Consider the following 19,421-nt stretch of genomic DNA (forward strand, 5'->3'; position numbering starts at 1 on the left):
ACTCTGGTGAACAGCTTTGGCAAGCATCCTTCTTCCTGTTTTATATCGCTCCTTATGTTTATTTTCCTTCATGTATTTCCCTTCAATAATCCAGTCTTTTTTTTTCCCATTCTGTTGCTTTAATTACATTTCATCTCCCATCATCATACTTTTGCACTAACTCTCTTCCCTCATGCTGGGAATGTATTTCCCCCTCACCTCTATCTCTTAGAATTCTTGGCTTCTCTCAAGATTCAGTTCAAATATCACTTTCTATATGACGACTTTCCTTATCCTCTCAGCTTGTCTTGTATCTCCAGTGGCTAACACAGTACCAACACACTGTAGATGCATGCTTGTTGATGGATTGATTAAAGTCACTGGAGAGAGTTACTTCTGTTGTCATAGTCTCCAAGGAATTTTACTTGATTTTTGTGTATGGATAAAAGATAACTTATTAGAAAAGAGCTTTCAAATACACAATTATATTTTTATTATACAAAATCAATTTTTAAAATCAACAAACAATATTCACAATAGGATCTTGTATTTTCTAAAATCTTTGTGCTAATGGTGAATATCAAATAATGAATAGACATTTAAAAGTTTGCTATATTCTATAAACTGTATTAAGGACCGGAGACAAAAAGAAAAATAAAAAATCAACAAAAAATTTGTATTCTAATAGGAAAAATGAAATTCATATAAATAGGGATATGCAAAATATATATCACATGTATTTTTAGATGAAGACACAAACAACTGGGCATAACAGACCTAAAGATGGTATTTATGAGATGAAGTAGAAAAAATTCCAAATTTGGAGAACAATCAATACAAAGATCTAGGAGACATGATATGTAACAGCTCTATGATGAGGAACAGCAAGTAATATGGAGCTATTGAAATCATAGAAGGGAGTAATGTGTAAGATGTCGGTAAATATAGGAAAAAGTTTCCTTTGTTATTAAAATGTTAAATGACATAAAAAACCCACATTTATATGGTACTCTAGAAATAAAAGGGAGCCAACAGAGGTTAAGACATAGAGTAATATGGTTAGATCTGCCCTTTATGAAAATCACTTTGAAGTGGAGGATACATTGAAGCTTAGAGAATAAGTTACAAAAACCAACTTGTTCTCTACCCTCATTAAGATGTCCTTCAAGTATAAGTGGATGAGTCTTAAAGAATTTTTAGTTATTTTATAAATAGGGAAGTAAGTATACATATTGTAAGATGTTGGTGTTCTCTTGGCAACCTTTTTTATTTTATTTTTTATTATAGCTTTTTATTTACAAGACATATGCATGGGTAATTTTTCAGCATTAATCCTTGCAAAAACTTCTGTTCCAACTTTTCCCTTCCTTCCACGCATCCCCTCCCCTAGATAGCAGGTAGTCCCATACACGGTAAATATGTTAAAGTATATGTTAAATACAATATATGTATACATATTTATACAGTTATCTTGCTGCAGAAGGAAAACAAAAATGTAAGCAGACAAGAACAGAAGGAGTGGAAATGCTATGTTGTGGTCCACACTCATTTCCCATAGTTCTTTTGCTGGACGTAGCTGGTTCTCTTCATTATTAAACAATTGGAACTAGTTTGGATCATCTCGTTGAAGAGAGCCATGTCCATCAGAATTGATCATCATATAGTATTGTTGAAGTATATAATGATCTCCTGGTTCTGCTCATTTCACTTAGCATCAGTTCATGTAAGTCTCTCCAGACCTCTCTGAAATCATCCTGCTGGTCATTTCTTACAGAACTATAATATTCCATTACATTTATATACCACAATTTATTCAGCCATTCTCCAATTGATGGGCATCCATTCAATTTCCAGTTTCTTGCCACTACAAAAAAGGCTGCCACAAACATTTTTGCACATACAGGTTCTTTTCCCTTCTTTAAGATCTCTTTGGGATATAAGCCCAGTAGTAATTGGCAACCTTTTTTATATTAATTATATTTATATTAAATTTTATGTTATATTAAATATAATATTTATATTATTTATATATTAACAATATAATAATATAAAATAAACCTATATTTATATTACCTATATAATATGTATTTTGCATATAATTAATTATATTAATTAATAAAATTAATATTTTATATCGAACAATTTATATATTATATATAATTTTGTTATATTATATTATGTATAAATAATAATTTGTATTTTAATAATATGTATTATATTATAAAAAAATAAATTTTTCCTTCCTTGGAATGTTTCATATCTTTTGATGACTCGTCAGTTGGTCTCTCAGGAAGTTATCATTATGTCAGTTTCAGCATGGATAAGTTTTATACCTAAGTCTAATATGAATTTTTCTTCCCATTGTAATAGTAGTGGTAATAGTAGTAATACTAGTAGCAGCAGCAGCAGCAGTGGTAGTAGTAGTAGTAGCAGTAGTAGCAGCAGTAGCAGTAGTAATAGTAGTAATAGTAGCAATAGTAGTAGTAGTAATAGTGGTGGTGGTTGTTGTGATGGTAGTGATAGTTTGCAATTTCTATTTCTACCATAAGCACAAATGGAACCATAATATTAGGATCCAAAACCTTACTATCTGTCCTTGATGATAAAAACATCATACTGTAAGAAAAATTATTTTTTAACATATAGCAAAACCAGGAGGATACCACATCCTCCCAATGTGATAAAATTCTATAGATCAACTTGTATAGGCCTCCCTTCAGTTTGCTACTTAATTTATTCCTATAAATCTTATCACATCAAGTTCTTTTTTAAAATATTTTTTTAAAAATCTTTATTCCATATTTTATTTTTCCCAAATTACATGTAAAAACAATTTTTAACATTCTTTTTTTTAATTTTGAGTTCTAAATTCTCTTCTCTCCTTTATTTCTGATTTGACATAGTTTATACCTATATACTCAGTTGATGCATATTTCCATATTAATCATATTATAAAAGAAAACATTCTATGCCATGTTCCAAAAAACAAGAAAAATAAAGTTTAAAAAATATATTTTGATCTGCATGAGACTACATCGGTACTTTTCTGGAGATCGCATTTTTCATTATAAGTCCTTCAGAATTATTTTGGATCATTGCATTGCTGAAAATACCTAAGACATTCACAGTTGAGCATTGTACAATATTGCTGTTTTTGTGTACAGTATTATCCTGGCTTTGCTCATTTCATTTTGCATCACTTCATGTAAGTCCTTTTCTAAAGGAGCTTGGTCATTCTTTCTTATAGCACAATAATATTCTATCACAATCATATACCACAGTGAAATGAGCAGGACCAGGAGATCATTATATACTTCAACAACAATACTATATGATGACCAGTTCTGATGGATCAGGCCATCCTCAGCAGCGAGATCAACCAAATCATTTCTAATGGAGCAGTAATGAACTGAACTAGCTATGCCCAGAAAAAGAACTCTGGGAGATGACTAAAAACCATTACATTGAATTCCCAATCCCTATATTTATGCCCACCTGCATTTTTGATTTCCTTCACAAGCTAATTGTACAATATTTCAGAGTCTGATTCTTTTTCTACAGCAAAATAACGTTTTGGTCAGGTATACTTATTGTGTATCTAATTTATATTTTAATATATTTAACATCTACTGGTCATCCTGCCATCTAGGGGAGGGGGGGGGGGGGGTAAGAGGTGAAAAATTGGAACAAGAGGTTTGGCAATTGTTAATGCTGTAAAGTTACCCATGTATATATCCTGTAAATAAAAGGCTATTAAATAAAAAAATAAAATAAATAAAAAAAAATAAAAAAAAAACCAATCATATACCACAAGTTGTTTAGCCATTCCCCAATTGATGGGCATTCTCTCAATTTCCAATACTTTGCAACCAGTAAAAGAACTGCTATAAATATTTGTGTACATATAGGTCCTTTTATTTGGGGTTTTTTTTTTTTTTAGTGACATTGTCAAAGGATAGGAATATCCTTTAGAGCATTTGGTCATAGCTCCCAATTACTTTTCAGAATGATTGAATCAGTTCACAACTCCACCTACAAATACATTAGTGTCTCACTTTTCCCATCCCCTCCATATTTGTCATTTTCCTTTTCTGTCATATTAGACAATTTGATAGACATAGGGTGTTATATCAGAATTTTTTTTGTTTGCATTTCTCTAATCAATGGTGATTTAGAGTAATTTTTCATATGATTATAGGCAGCTTTGATTGCTTTATCTGAAAACTGCCTATCCATATTCTTTGACCATTTATCAATTGGGAGGTGGATATTATTTTTATAAATTTTATTTGATTTTTCTGTCTATTTGAGAAATTAGATCTTTATCAAAGAAACCTGCTATAAAAAATTTCCCTCCTATTCCCTTCTATTTCCCCCCATTTCTTCTCTCTCTTTCCTTTTATCCTGTCCATCCTCCAAAGTGTTTTGCTTCTGACTACTGCCTCTCCCAATCAAACCTCCCTCCTATCAAATCCTCTTCTTTTCTTATCTTCTTCCCCTCCTACCTTGCTACAGGGTAATATAAGTTTCTATGCCCAATTGAGTGTGTGTGTTGTACCCTCTGTGATCTAAGTCTGAAAAGAATAAAATTCAAGTGTTCCCCCCCCCACATCCCCTATTATCCCCCTCTTTGTCCCTTCCTCTGTAAAAGCTTTTTTGAAGCTCTTTTATATGAGATTATTTGCCCTATTCTACCTCTCCCTTCTCCTTTCTCTCAATGTATTTCTCTTTCTTGGCTTCTTTTCTATAAAAAATATCATTTTATTATATTCAACTCACAACTATGCCCTCTGTCTATGTGGATTCCTAACTGCCCTAATAAAGATAAAGTTTTTAGGAATTACAAGTATGATCTTGTAAGAATATAAACAATTTAAACTTATTGAATTCCTTTGTGGAGTTCAAAATTGTCTCATCTCAAAGAAAAACCACTGAAACAGAGCTCTGAGCCAATAAATCATTTATTAAAGGGACTGGACCCCTCCAGTGAATGGGACTTCAAATATTCCTCATGATCTGAGATGCTCCCTCTCTAGGGCTCTAGTTTTATGTGCTTGATACCCAGAGACACAAAAGAGACAAAGTAAAACAGGAGTCTCATTGGTTGATAAATCTTGCTGTTGACCATCCAAGATGGCTAGAAATGATATCACTATAATCCCTACCCCATGGGACCACACTAAACTGATAAATGTATTTAAAGTAAAATAGAGGTACAATAGATCTTTCCTCAAAATTCATTTTTTTATTTTATTTTTTATTAAAGCTTTTTATTTATAAAACATATGCATGAGTCAATTTATCATTGACCCTTGTAAAACCTTGTGTTCCAAATCTTTCTTTTCTTCCCCCCACCTCCTCCCCTAGATGACATGTAATACAATACATGTTAAATATGTTTTTAAAATATGTTAAATTCAATATATGTATACATACTTATACATTTATCTTGCTGCACAAGAAAAATCAGATTAAGAAGGAAAAAAAAAAACTGAGAAAGAAAGTGCAAGCAAATAACAACAGAAAGAGTGAAAATTCTATGTTGTGGTCCACACTCAGTTCCCACAGTCCTCTCTTTGGGTGTAGATGGCTCTCTTCATCACAAGATTATTGGAAATGGTCTGAATCATTTCATTATTGGAAAGAGCCACATCATCAGAATCGATCATCTATAATCTTGTTGTTGCCGTGTGCAATGATCTAGGAGGATTTTTTTTTAAGTTTCATGCTCAATTCATTGACTATTGATCTCTTTATTTATTGACAAAAATATTGAGAAATATAAATTTTCTCCAAAAGGCTGCTTTTGCCAAATCCCAAAACTTGAAGTATATTTCCCATTTTTTTCCATTATCTTTAATGAAATTACTAATTTTGTTTTTTAGTTTTTGGCCTCATCAATTCTTTAAGAGTAAGTTATTTATTCCCTGATTAATTTGTATTTCTTTTTCACCAATCTTTTACTAAATATAATTTTATTGGGGGTTTTTTTGGTTAGGAAATGCATTAGAATACATAAAATGCAACAGAAGTAAAGGTATAATGAATGTACAGCTAAGAAATAAGTATACTTTTCCTGTTCCTATTCAATAATCACCAAAGGTCTATTATATTTAACTATTCTAAAATTCTATTCAGGGTCTTAATACATTTCTTATTCATAATTTTGTTAAATGTGTTTAAATCTGAAAAGGATATATTGAGTTACCCATTTTATAGTTTTCTGTCTTTTAAGCCTGTAGTTATTATGCCACTTGATGAAAACATGTCATGTATCCATGGCTTTCTTCAACAATGAGATGAACCAAATCAATTCCAATTGTTCAGTAATTAAGAGAACCAGCTATAACCAGCAAAAGAACTATGGGAAATGAGTGTGGACCACAACATAGCATTTCCATTCCTTCTGTTATTGTCTGCTTGCATTTTTGATTTCCTTCTCAGGTTATTTTTACCTTATTTCTAAATCTAATTTTTCTTGTGCAGCAAGATAACTGCATAAATATGTATACATATATTGCATTTAACATATACTTTAACATATTTAACATGTATTGGTATACCTGCCATCTAGGGGAGGGGATGGGAGGAAGGAGGGGAAAAGTTAAAACAGAAGATTTTGCAAGGATCAGTGCTGAAAAATTACCCAAGCATATGTATAATTTAAAAAAAGAAGAAAACATGTCATGTATCAATATTAATTCCTTGTCTATAGGACCTTTCAAAATAATACAATTTTATTGATTACCTCATTTAATTAAGTCTATTTTCCACTGTTTTCCTTGCCTGAGATCATGACTGTTACTCTTGTTTTCATAAATTCAAATGAAGCATTATACTTTTGCTGCAATCTCTTTTAAAAAATCTATTTGAATATTTTAAATAATGTATTTATTTATAAATATATATAAACAAACAATCTGCTTTTACTCCTCTGCCAAAGATTATGCCTCTAGAAGTGCACTGAGTCAAGCCATAACATAGAGAGTTGGGGATATTTAGCTCAACATTAAGAGAGGAGAAAATGGAGAAAGAGGGGAATGGGAAATAAGAGGGAAGGTAGATTCAGGGAGGGACTAGTCATAAGGAAAATAAGTTTTAACCTCAGAGAGTGGATTGTGCACTTGTGTTAAGCACACACCTCTCACCACCTTCTTTGTGAGGAGAGAACAAGGTAGGGCATTAGTGGTAGGTGAATAAGATATTTTACTCATCTGGGCTGTTCAATCTATTGCTGTGCTAGGTCAAATAAATTTTTTTCAGCAATTGTGTTGACTCTTTACCAAACTGAGCTGATTCTACTATTGGTTGTTAGCAGGTCTACTACCAACCCCAGTTGCCAGTGTGACCTGTGATGGGGTTTGATATATTTCTTATTTTACCTGTTATTTAGGCATTCGTGTCTCAGGATGCTCATTCAGCTAAGATCAGGGAAGAACAAACACCAAAGAAGCAGAAGTGCTATGTGTCCAGGGGATTCATAATAGCTGGGTAAGGAGAAAAAAAGGCAGCCAGATTCTCTTCTAAGCAGAAGTTCACAAAACTCTTTCTCATTCTAAAGCTACTAGGGAAGAGACTGAAAGGCTATCTACTCAAATAATTTCTGTGCACACAATTCCAGTTCAGACTCTCCTAAGACATAAGCCCTTTCATCTTTGAAATGGATTAGACTTTTGATCATCACATAAGACTAATCCTCAGGTGATTCAGGCCAGTTCCAATGGTCTTGTGATGGAGAGAGAGCAATCTGCACCCAGAGAGAGGATCCATGGGGACTGTTTGGATCACAACATAGTATTTTAATCTTTTTGTTGTTTTTTTTTTGTTTGTTTGTTTGCATTTTGTTTTCTTTCTCATTTTTTCCCCAAGCTCTCAAAGATACTCCTAAAATACTGAGGGTGTGATGTAGCCAGCCTGGCTTTGACTATTGAGACCAGAGACATGTTTGAGTTATCTCCTCCAGCAAAATGTAAGCAAGGTAAAAAACAGCTTCATTTTTGTTTATTTATTCCTCAGAACCTAGTTTAGCATCCAAGATAACAAGCATTTAATACTTTATTTATTGGGGTGGAATTGGGGGATGGGGTAGGAGAGAAATAACGAGAAAGGGGAAAGGAGGGGAAATTTGGAAGTAAGGGAGAGAAACATAGAAAGGGAAAGACAGAGACAGTGACAAAAACAGAGAAAAAAAACAATACTTAACATTTTCATATATCTATTTATGTATTTTCCTTTATCTGAACAAATTATTAAGAGTATTAATATGATAGTATTTCATAGACAAAAATAAACTAAAATGAAGAAAGCTGTTCTATAGACTAAAAGTTAATTAACTACATTTTACCTACAATATTATGACTAGAACTCAGAATGAGAAGGGATACTCAAGGTCATCTGATCAAATTGCCTCATTTTTTATAAAAGGAAACTGAGACCCACAGTTATCAGGCAAGATTACAGTAAGTAGTAGTGTTGTGATTCATTCTTGAAGTCATATGACTTCAAGTCCTTTACAAAAGCTCATGCTATCTTTCCATCACAGGATGGAATTTTGTATTAACTAAGCAAATACTTAAATAATGAAAAAAAAAATGAATACTGATATAAGTTGAAAAGAACAAATTAAACTCTGTGCAAATGATCTGAAGTGGAAACAGCCTGTATGGGGAGGGTAGAGGTCACTTTTTTTCCTTAATATCAGACAGTGAAGACTTTTCTAATTCTTATTTTGAATTAACTATACTATGGTTTCTTTGACTGCAATATTTTCTTGCTTTTATGTCTTCTGTCTCAGAACTCAGTCACATTTTCTTAACAAATTATCATATTATTTTGCAGGGAAGTTTTGTGTTTCTTGGTGGATTTATTGAATTAATTGCCTTTGGAAAGAATCATTGAAAAGTCTGAAAGCAATATTATGCAAAATGATGCCCGAAGTGAAATTTATACACTTGAAAATTGATTCCCACTGAAACAATCTGGCTCCACAAAAGGAGACAGTCACTCAGCTCCTGTCAGACTTGGGCCTGACAGGATTTCTTCATCTTCATTGGAGATTGTTGCTGCTCCCTTACCCCAGGCTTAAACAAGTGGTATAACATAACTAGGGACTGGAAGACAATGTTCTTGTCCAAAATGATAATTTATGGAAACTTTAAAGTGCTACATTAATATCAGTGTTGTTGTTTTGTTGTCTTTATATAGACCTTCAAAGAAAAATTAAGTCTTGGTAGTAAATGATATTGTCCATCTTCTCACCCTCAGCTTTACGAGGTTCTCCCACTTGAATGGAATTATTGCTTGTTAGCTTTGCCTCTTCACTCCCTAATTCTTTCTGATAATTAAACATATACTCCATATTTCATTTTTATTCCTTCTGCTAGTAGAAGATTCTGTCTGCTAGTGAGAATTAATGTGGCTTGTCCTGGTCCCCCTGCTAGGCTATGCTCACTGCCCCAACCATTCCGTCAGCCCATCCCATGCTGCTAAGGACCACGTCAGACAGAAGCCCCTGTTTTGTACCTCTTTCATGGGCTGCTTTTTTCTAGAGAGCTGTCACCACCCCCTGGAAGGCTCATATCAGCCCTGGCAGCAGGGTGGAGACAACGTGAGAATAACATTTACAGAGGAAGGGATCTGTGACTGTTTTTATGGGTTGGTTTCATATTGGAGAAAGAAGAGGTTGGAGTGCAGAAGGACAAGGGAAAGAGATCTTTGCACATGATAGAGACACAGAAAAGATTGTGTCTTTCAATGGGAAAATGCAAGGTGTCTGTAACAGGTATACTCTAGATTCTTTTCAGAGTCTGCATTTATGCTGAAAAATGTCAACAATGTGTTCATGAGTGGTATGTGTCATTTGGCTTTTTCTTTTTGTAATGGGTTCTTTCAATAAAGGGGAAAATTCTACAAAATATAGAGCTGATCCCTGTGTAAACATGCTTAAATGATCAATCATGAATTGTCTTTTTTGTTTCTACAATAAAGCAAATTAAGTCCAGAGTAAAAGCAGCACATATGAATTCTTCTCTAATTCTCCATCCTACTATTCAGTGTTTTGTAAGTCTTGAAGAATCACATATATGAGTTCTTTGTTCTTAAAAGTACAATATTTAGCTGATAACTATGGGCTTGCTTTAGGTGGGTTTTCATATTTTCAATTATTTCCTTGTTCTATAACCAGTTCTTTTGACACCTGCTTAAGCTTATCTTTGTTTTTCCAACTGGGCTTTACAGTTTTGTCAATAACCATTACACAAGAATCCTGGTAGTGAAATAAACAAGCCAACATAATAATCTGGAGGAAAAACTGATGGCGATAGGCCAGTGCAGGTCTTTGGATAATAATGCCTTGTGAAAGGAACACTCTTTTAACAGATAAGACCTTAGAGAAACTAAAGCAGGTATTTTTAAAATGTGTTTACTTTTCCAATGTCACTTTTTTACCAGTATATTCATTTTTATTATTTATATCCCTAACAGAAATTATCTTTTTATCTATTACTACACTTAGGATCAATAGGACTAAGAATATGGTGAGAGGCAGTATGAAATACTGGATAAGTTCTGGCCCTGGAAATAGGAAAACCTGGGTTCAAGACCCATTCTAGCCATGTTAGAAGCTATATATCCCATATGCTAGATGTGTTAGAATCTGTGTGTCTCATATTCTAATTGTGCTAGAAGCTATGTATTCCATATACTAGCTGTGTTGCCCCAGACATTTTTCTAAGGCTATATACACTGGTAGATGGAGTTCCCTAGGGATTTCATATCAGTGAATTCATAAGCTAAATGTTATGGGAGGTTTTTAATGTCTGAAAATATTTGACAAATGTTGAAATATGCATACCCACTTGTGGGACAGAAATCTCAACCATATCTCTGTCTTACATTTGTTCATAGTCAACAAGGATAGTAAATTGCTTATTGTTCTGCCATTTGATTTTTCAAACCATTCTTTATGAAATAGGTGGAAGGCTTTTCATCAGTGTTTTATTTTAAACTGGGTAATTTTACTTACCTTCTAAAAGGTGTTCTGCCTATAAAAGTTGTGTTCTGTCCAGTCTGTAGTTTATTTTGTCTCTTCAATCTACCTACTTTCTAGTACTACTTGTTTAAATTGTATTTATCTCACAAAATAAGTAGTTCTACTATATCATTGGTTTTCATTGTTTCTTTTGAATAGCAGGCTGGTTTGGATAATTCAACTTGATATTTACTTTCAAATCAAGGAAATCATTTTTCTTTAAATCTTAAAACAGTCCTTTTGGAGACATTTTCCCCCATTGCACTCTATCTTTTATATTCAAAATTGGTCTTATGTCATCATTTTTGTGTCTTATGATAACAGTTAGTTTGAATTATTACTCAGATTACTAATCTGAGTGTTCAATAATAAAACAAGCACCCCATCTTAGAATTATCTAGATAAATATAGATAAAATAGATCTGTTTTGCCTGTTCCTATATGCAAATGCATTATGGATATATTAGTATCACTATCATTATATATCCCTGAAATGCCATAAGAAACCATGACTAAAGGCAATTAGGTACTGGCAAGAGTTAGGTAAATAGGTGCTCTCTGAAGAGATCTATAACTAACTGAAAACTTAAGGAGATTTCTATCAGCTAAAGAATATCTGAATACATTGTGATCTATGAATGTGATGGAATACTGTTGTGCTGTAGAAAAGGAAGAAAAAGTTACTTTCAAAGGGACATGGAAAGGCCTGTATAAATTGATGCAGAATGAAGGAAGCAAAACCAGAAGGACAATTTATAGAATAATAATATCAATATAATGAAAGTGAACAATTTTAAGAATTTTTACTAGCTAATAAAAAATGAAATGAACAGGGCCAGAATAATTTATGCAATAACAACATCACTAAAATAAAAATTTTGAAAGTTATGAAAAATATGATCAATAGAAGGACCATTGGTTATTCGAGAGGATTGATAATGAAACAGGTTATCCATTACAAAGAAGTGAAGGATTTAATATCCAGAATGATACATATGTGTTTCTGAATATGTTCTTTGGATAATTGTCTTATTTATGCATATGTGTTACAAGAAAATAGTTTTCTTTTTCTTTCCCTCACCCAGGTAGGTGAAAGGGTGAGAAAATAGATTGGTTACCTTTTCTTTTTTAATAGAGAGATAAATGAGATACAATAAATGTGAAATTTTGCCTCCACTTTCAGATGAAGTCCTGTATTATTAATTTTGCTAAATCAATAATTAGTTTTACTAAACTGTTTTGCTTTGATACAAGATACCTCTCAAAACTGGGAGTAATCTGTAAATGTTTGCAAAATAAAAACAAAGCACACTAATATATATTTTTTTTTAAAAAAGCCTCCTGTTCCTGATGATACTAATATTATAAATGCTTTTACAAGCCTTCTTTACCATGTTTTCTCCAGCTACCCTGTAAGGTCTGAATGTGCTTTCAAATGCTTAATAACTTTCTTAGTTGCCATCAATATATATAAAGTCATAGAACTTACAAATCATCAAGAATCTTAAAGTCAGTTGTCTGACCTCTATAGTTTATAAAGAGCTTGGAGAGCAAAATGTCTTGCCCACTATCACAGGTCTTTTCACTAATCTATTCTTTTCTTTGGCCTAGTGAGTTTTGGGGCTAATTATCAGAACAAATAATGTTTTCAGAGTACATACTTGTGCTTCATAATTTGCTAATTTCTTTCCTCTTCAGAATTTAGCTTTCTAGAGTGACTTAATTTCTTTGTATCCCTTATAGACTTATATGTATTAGAAAATATTGTTACTTTGTATTCTTGAAGGGACAAAAGATAAACTGCTGTAATGATTGGATTTTATTATGTATAATCTATATATAGCTAACTCCATTTAGAAGAATTGATTAAATCTATACTTCTCCCTTTCTTTGGAGATGTATAAGTATAGATGATTCTTTCATATAACAAAAATATTTTATACCAATCAAATGTGATACTAATTAAAAAGACATATATGGACAGTTCAGAAAAAGGTTTTTTTTTTTATTACTGTACAATTAAACATGCAGTAATTGCTGCCCTTCCACTCAAAGACTTCTTTGCTGATAAAATACTCAGTTTCTGGAAGTTTTGAATGGTTTAGAGAAAGAGGCAGAAGGAAGAAGGTTAGAGGAACATTTGACTTTGTATTTACAGTTTCTTTTGCTTATATAATAAAAACAAATATTTTCTCATTAAGTTATTTTGTTTTGTTTTGTTTTAAACAGTGAACAGGATTGATATTCTGAAGTGTTCCCACAGAGCAATATTACATTTAGTTAAAACATTTTTCTTCTATTATCAGAAAAAAGTTCTCGCTTTTCTTCCCTTTAAAATTGGAATTTGGAAAATTGTTACTGCAATTCAGGATTGTTACAATTTTTTGCATCATGGATTCCGTTAGCAATCTGAGGAAGCCTAGGAACCCCTTCTCAGAATAATGTTTTTAAATGCTGAAAATAAAATACATAGGATCATAGAGGAAAACAATTATATTGAAAGAAAAATCATTGATTCTCCTGGAATCTATCCACAATGAATCCGTGTTCTCCTTCTGACATATATGCTAGATTAAAGTACAGTGGAATTTGCTTTTATTTTGACTTCATAACTTCACTTTGAAATAAGATGTTTATGTTTTGTATGCTTGTTGGATATGCTAAATCTCAAAACAATTTGACCACTCCTTAAACACAGCCTCAGAATTGGGAAAAGGAAAATTCAGCTCAGTACTGATCATGTATGAAGTTCAATTTCTAGTATCCCCAGTCAGATCATAAGTTACAGCCACTATATTTCTGAATCTTGACATAGCAGGCAGGGGACCTCCTTCTCAGAGCAGATGCTTTCCCCTCCTCCCTGCCCCTCCCCCATCGAGAAGGCAAAGTGTCTCCTCTGAGTGACCTCTTGCTCTAAATCATGATTCAGAGCAGACCAAGAGGTTTCCAACAAGAGCTAGTCATAATTTTTAAGTTGGCTCCATCTGACCTTTGACTACCAAATTTAAGAAGCATATTCAACAAGGGTTAAGGCAGAGATGAACTATAAAAGTGACTCATATTTCTCAATTGTTTCCATTGGGCAAGCATTTCTTACAGAAAAAAATTTACATTTTTAGTTTTAAGGTTATACTTTTCCAGTTATAGAAATAAATCATTATGTCCCAGAAGAAGGATGCTCTCAGAGCAAAAACGTAAACCTAGCTTTAAATAGGTAGACTTTAAAAAGACTGTTGGGGTGGGGATGAGGGAACAAGAGAAAGAAAAGGTCATTTTTGCACTAAAGTACTAAAGTATTTTAACTTAAAATTAGTCATTTTGGCCCTAAATAAAATTGTGGGATCATGTTTTTTCAATTGACATGAATAATACCAATATGAATAATGGCATGTTTCTCTGTCAGGATATGAGAGTATTGAAGATATGAGTATTACAGAATAAATTAAAAGTATACTTGTGGGCTGCCATTTTAAGGACTACTTTGATTTCGATTTTTTTTTTTTTTTGATAACACAAAATAACCTTGAACAATTAGTAGCCATGCTGAGTGGGCAAGCATTTGCTTTGAAGATTTAAAGATTTTCCCTTGCATATTTTACAGAAACTAGAATTTCACTTTGTATTTTCCTCTTTTTAAACTAAAGAATGTTATAGACAAATGTGAACCAAGGGTTCACATCTCTTACTTCCAGGTTGCTCTTTTAATTGAGGCAGCAATGCCCATATCTAATATTCTTTCATATATTGGGATGAAGTATTGTTTGTTTTGTTTTTTCCTCTTACTGCATACATTTGACTCAAACCAGTACAACACAGTCTAGCTGACATTTGAAACTCTTGCTGCTTATAAAATCACGATCTCTGAAAGTAATGGCTATTGGATCACTTGTCTCCAAACTCTATCACAGAAGACAATGAGCTGGATTCTCATCTCACAGAGTTCTTTTCTTCCTTTTGAATCTCATGGAATGCAAATCTGACCCACTATGTAAATACTACAAAGTACATCTTTTAAAATGTACATTAGCACATATACACTTTTGTGCTTTGAGGAATTGTTGTTCTTTTTTTTTTTCTTTATCATGCCCAATAAGAAACTCTGAGAAGAGTAACTAAACCCTTATAACACTACTATTTTCCAGGATGTCTGCCAAATGAATACTTAGGATGATGGCCTCCTGGCTGGAAGCAAGTGTGTTATCTGTCTGGGGACTACATGCTATCCCTGAGGCTCCCAGAGGTGATCCCAGCTTGGTGATCTGATAGCTCTTTTCTATCTCTTACTAAATAGATATCTGCAGTTTCCAAGGGGTTAATATTTCAAATTACTGCGACAAATGTACTTCTTTTTTTCAGTCCTTCCTTGTGCTAAGATGATTAACTTATTTTTCCTACTTTACTGATTTTTAGTAATACTACTTTCATAAATAAAAATATTAATTAGGAAGAAAACTGTGGGTGTTTTGTGTTTATTTCCTATTTATGGACACATTTGGTTTTGGTTTTATTTATGAATTGTTGTTGTTGATTTTCCCCACTTCTCACCTTCCCCACCAGAGTATGATGTTCCTGGAAATGGAGACATTAATTCTTCATCATGGAAATTGTTACACTGGACAGGTTATTTATTGACCTGGGGAGTCCCTTTTTCTTTTTCTGATCCTTTTTCATCATAGATAATGCTATTTAATTCCATATTTTTTCTGCTTCTAGCAATTTACCAATTTACTTTTTTGGTTATGACGTGAGAACCCTGAAACTGAAGGGGGGACCCCGAAACTCTCTCTCTCTGAAACTCCTTCAAGAAGATAGCCTCCTTGAATTCTTTTCTTTGTAAAAGACCTGCCCAAGGGAAACAGGATAAGTAGCTTCATTCTGTTATCCTGAGAGACCAGCATCACACCCCCATTGATAATACTCATTACTAATTATGCTCTATATTGAGTTGAAAATTAGTCTAGGACTTCTCATTCAATTCCAAGATTCTCTATTTTGATTTCAACTTAAACTGCTCCCAGCCCCCACCAAGAACTGTCAATAAAAGAAGCTGCCCTCAGCTCAATCTTTTGCAATAGAGGAACTCAAAGCAGGAATCGTGCCAGGACAAGGCACCTCCCTTGGCATAGCTACCTTCAAGGGACTCTTTGCCTGCTGAAAAACATTCTCTTTCAACATTACTCCCTCTTTATCTCTCTCACCTATTTCCCTAAAAAGACCTTATTCACCTCTCTGTCAGGATTTCTCTACTAGAAACCTTCTCTGCTAGAGAATTTCTCTGCTAGATCCTTAATAACAAACTTCTTTTGCCAATTTAACTTTCCAGGAAGGACCTGCACCAATCAGGAGGGGGTTCCCACAATTCCCTGTCCTGTGCCAAACCTCATCATTTGGCTCCCTGACCGGGAATCAAGGGGAACCGAACCTCATCAGTCAAAAAACTGAATTTTAGTCATTTCATTTAAGAAAACTTTTGGAAAATTCCTATTTGTTTACTTATGTGGACCAGCTTATATTCTCATTGGCATATATAGGGATCTCCTGATGAGGAGCTTCCCTTTTCTAAAGCCCAGAAGCATCTGTTAATTCATTTTCTACTCTTGAGTCACCTGAGAAGTTAATGACTTGCTCTCAGAGTCTCATAACCAGTATATGAGCCCAGATCTTTAGGTTCTCTGTTCACTGCCACTGTAAATGCTACCAAAAAAAATGAGGTTGGCATTACATAGCTTTCTAAGTGTATGGATTTTCAGTTTCTAAGTATATTTGCTTTCAAAATAGTTTCATTTCTAAGTCACTCAAACTCCTTGATTTTGTTCTTTATACTCATAAGAGCAAGAGATGAAAGGAGAGAATATCATATGGTCCAATCTCTGTCTTTTAAGAACCTGATGCCAAGAAAGAAGGTCACCAACGCACAAAAGAGGTACCCAGAAGGAGGCAGGGCTCAGACTTCACATCCTGGTCTCTTTGCATTGAACCAGTCACTCTCTAGTCTGCTACTACATTTCAGGGACTTCTCTGAACATTTGTTCAAGGGTGAGAACAGATCATGATGTCACTGTTGGGGAAAAAAAAAAAAAACTCTTGAGGTCCCTCATTTTAAAGATAAAGAAATTAGACCCAGGGAAGTTCAGTTCAGTTCAGTTCAGTGACCCAAAGTCACACAGGTGGCACAATCAAGATTTCACCTTAGATCTTCTACCATTCAGTCTAGCATTCTTTTCCCTGGCCCCTATTACTAGTTCATTGAAAGGAAGAGAAAGAAAACTGATTGTCAGTTTTCTAATTTCTTCAAGTTTCTGATGAAAGGAGGAATAGGAAAGAAGAAGTTTGGGACAAGAAGTATTTTTGCATTTTTTTTATCTTTATTTTTGTATTTTTCTTTGTTCAGTTCCCATTTACCATGAGGATACTGCCAGTTTATGAAGACTGTGCAGTCACAAATTCAGTGCTTCATGTGACAGCATTGAGCAGAGTGTGGCTTATGGAGCAATAAAGAAGTAACAAAGGTCTGCATAAGTGCTTGGAAAGGACCTGCAAGCATCCTTTAAGCAGGAGATTCTCCTAGTAACAAGCTGAGTTGTACATATTTTCCCCAGGATCCATGAGTTTTGAAATAATATTCACATTTTAAAATTTTGAACCAGACCTGGGATTTCATTAAAATAAAGAAATCCCAGTGAGGAAATTCCCTCTACTCATGCAGTTGTTTGGCCTCTTCTGGTCTTAAAAAGTATCCTAAGTTTCTAAGAGGTTATATGGCTTGTCCAGAATCACATAGTCAATATGTGTCAAAAGAGACATTTAAATTCACATTGCAGCAGTAGTATCTGTCTAGTAGCTACAGAGTTAGAAGATCTGGATTCAAGTCCCACCTAGTGTATGTACTAATAGAAAGATCTTGATTCTGGGAATGGATGTCTCCAAGATCAGCTCTCCATCTACTATGCCATACTACCTTTCTGCAGAAATATAGTGAATACAAAATTAGTAATTCCCCAGACAGAAATGAAAGATTTTTTGATTCCCTGGTATCACTTACCACCATCTTAATATTAAAGTGTTTTCATATATGTAGTTCTATGCTAGAAAAAGATAATCACAGTAACCATGTACTTAGCTTCTCCTGTCTGGGTGTTAAATGCTAAAAGAGACTACATGGATGAGATGCTGATGTGGTGCAACCCTTAGGAATATCCCTGAGGTTATCTGATCTTGAGAATGATGTAATTAGGAATGATGTATTTCTTCCCTTGGGCTATCTTGTCTTAGTTTACTTTATATAGCACTGAAGCTAAGCCCAAAAGATTGCTGATTGTCAACAGCCTGTTGGTCAGTGATAATGGGTTTCTGAAAATAACAAACAACAATAATGAAGTGTTTAAAGTTAATGCACGCACAAAACAAAATTGGGTGCTAGTCACTTAACTTAGTAACCAGGCCTAAAAACTCACCCCTGGAAGGATCCCCCGCCCTCTCCCCACCCTGGCACCTATATACAAAATCAGAACCGATGACTCCTCAATTTTACCTCTAAGTCATAAAATTAGCACATCAGTGATGTGAAGTACCTAATTTCTCTAACTTTTCCCTATAAATTTAACTTATTTTGGAATTTAGTATGTTTTAATTGGAGTTACAATTATAACAAACTTTGCCCCTTGAGCTAGAGATGGGTCTGAGCTTGCAAATTCTTTTTGAGACACCTTGCAACACTGATTTTTAGGGAACCCTCTGGGATATCAACAATACTTAATCTTATACAAGTTAAAATTGTCAAATTAGCTCTATAAGCAAACAATACTGTAATTGAATGAAAAAAATAGAAATAAAATTTTGGCAGACTTTTAAAATAAAGTAAAAGATTACTAATTTTTCATCTGCTACAGAGTTTACCTTTATTTCTTCCATAGAATTTCAGGTTTGGGGATATTCCATCTCTGAAATAAGTAAAGAAAATGGAAAATTGTTGACAATATTGCACTTCACAAGAATTCTGCAGAAGAGGTGGTGGTTCCATTTAAGATACAAAATACAGCTGTGTGGAGGAGCTATCTGCCAATGTAGCTGAGATACCCATTGGTCCCAGAAGGAACAGGTATTGCCTGAGATCATTGAAGTGATCTCTGGGAAATGGTATTCATTTCAGTGACCCAAGAGGTATACCATTGCAGATAGCAGGGACCCAGGAGTGATCTCCTGAAATTCTTATTGCCTTAAAATAATATAGCATATATATATATATATATATATATATATATATATATATCATGTGACATATATATCATAGACTATTTATTTAGCACTTATGCCATACTATCTTCTTTCTTAATTCATTTAGCATATATCTGTGATTTCACTGGCTTAAGAAGTTCCTGGTGAAGAAATCACCTCTACACAGCATTTCAACATC

The sequence above is a fragment of the Sarcophilus harrisii genome, chromosome 6, assembly GCF_902635505.1.
Source record: "Sarcophilus harrisii chromosome 6, mSarHar1.11, whole genome shotgun sequence".
NCBI classification, from domain to species: domain Eukaryota; kingdom Metazoa; phylum Chordata; class Mammalia; order Dasyuromorphia; family Dasyuridae; genus Sarcophilus; species Sarcophilus harrisii.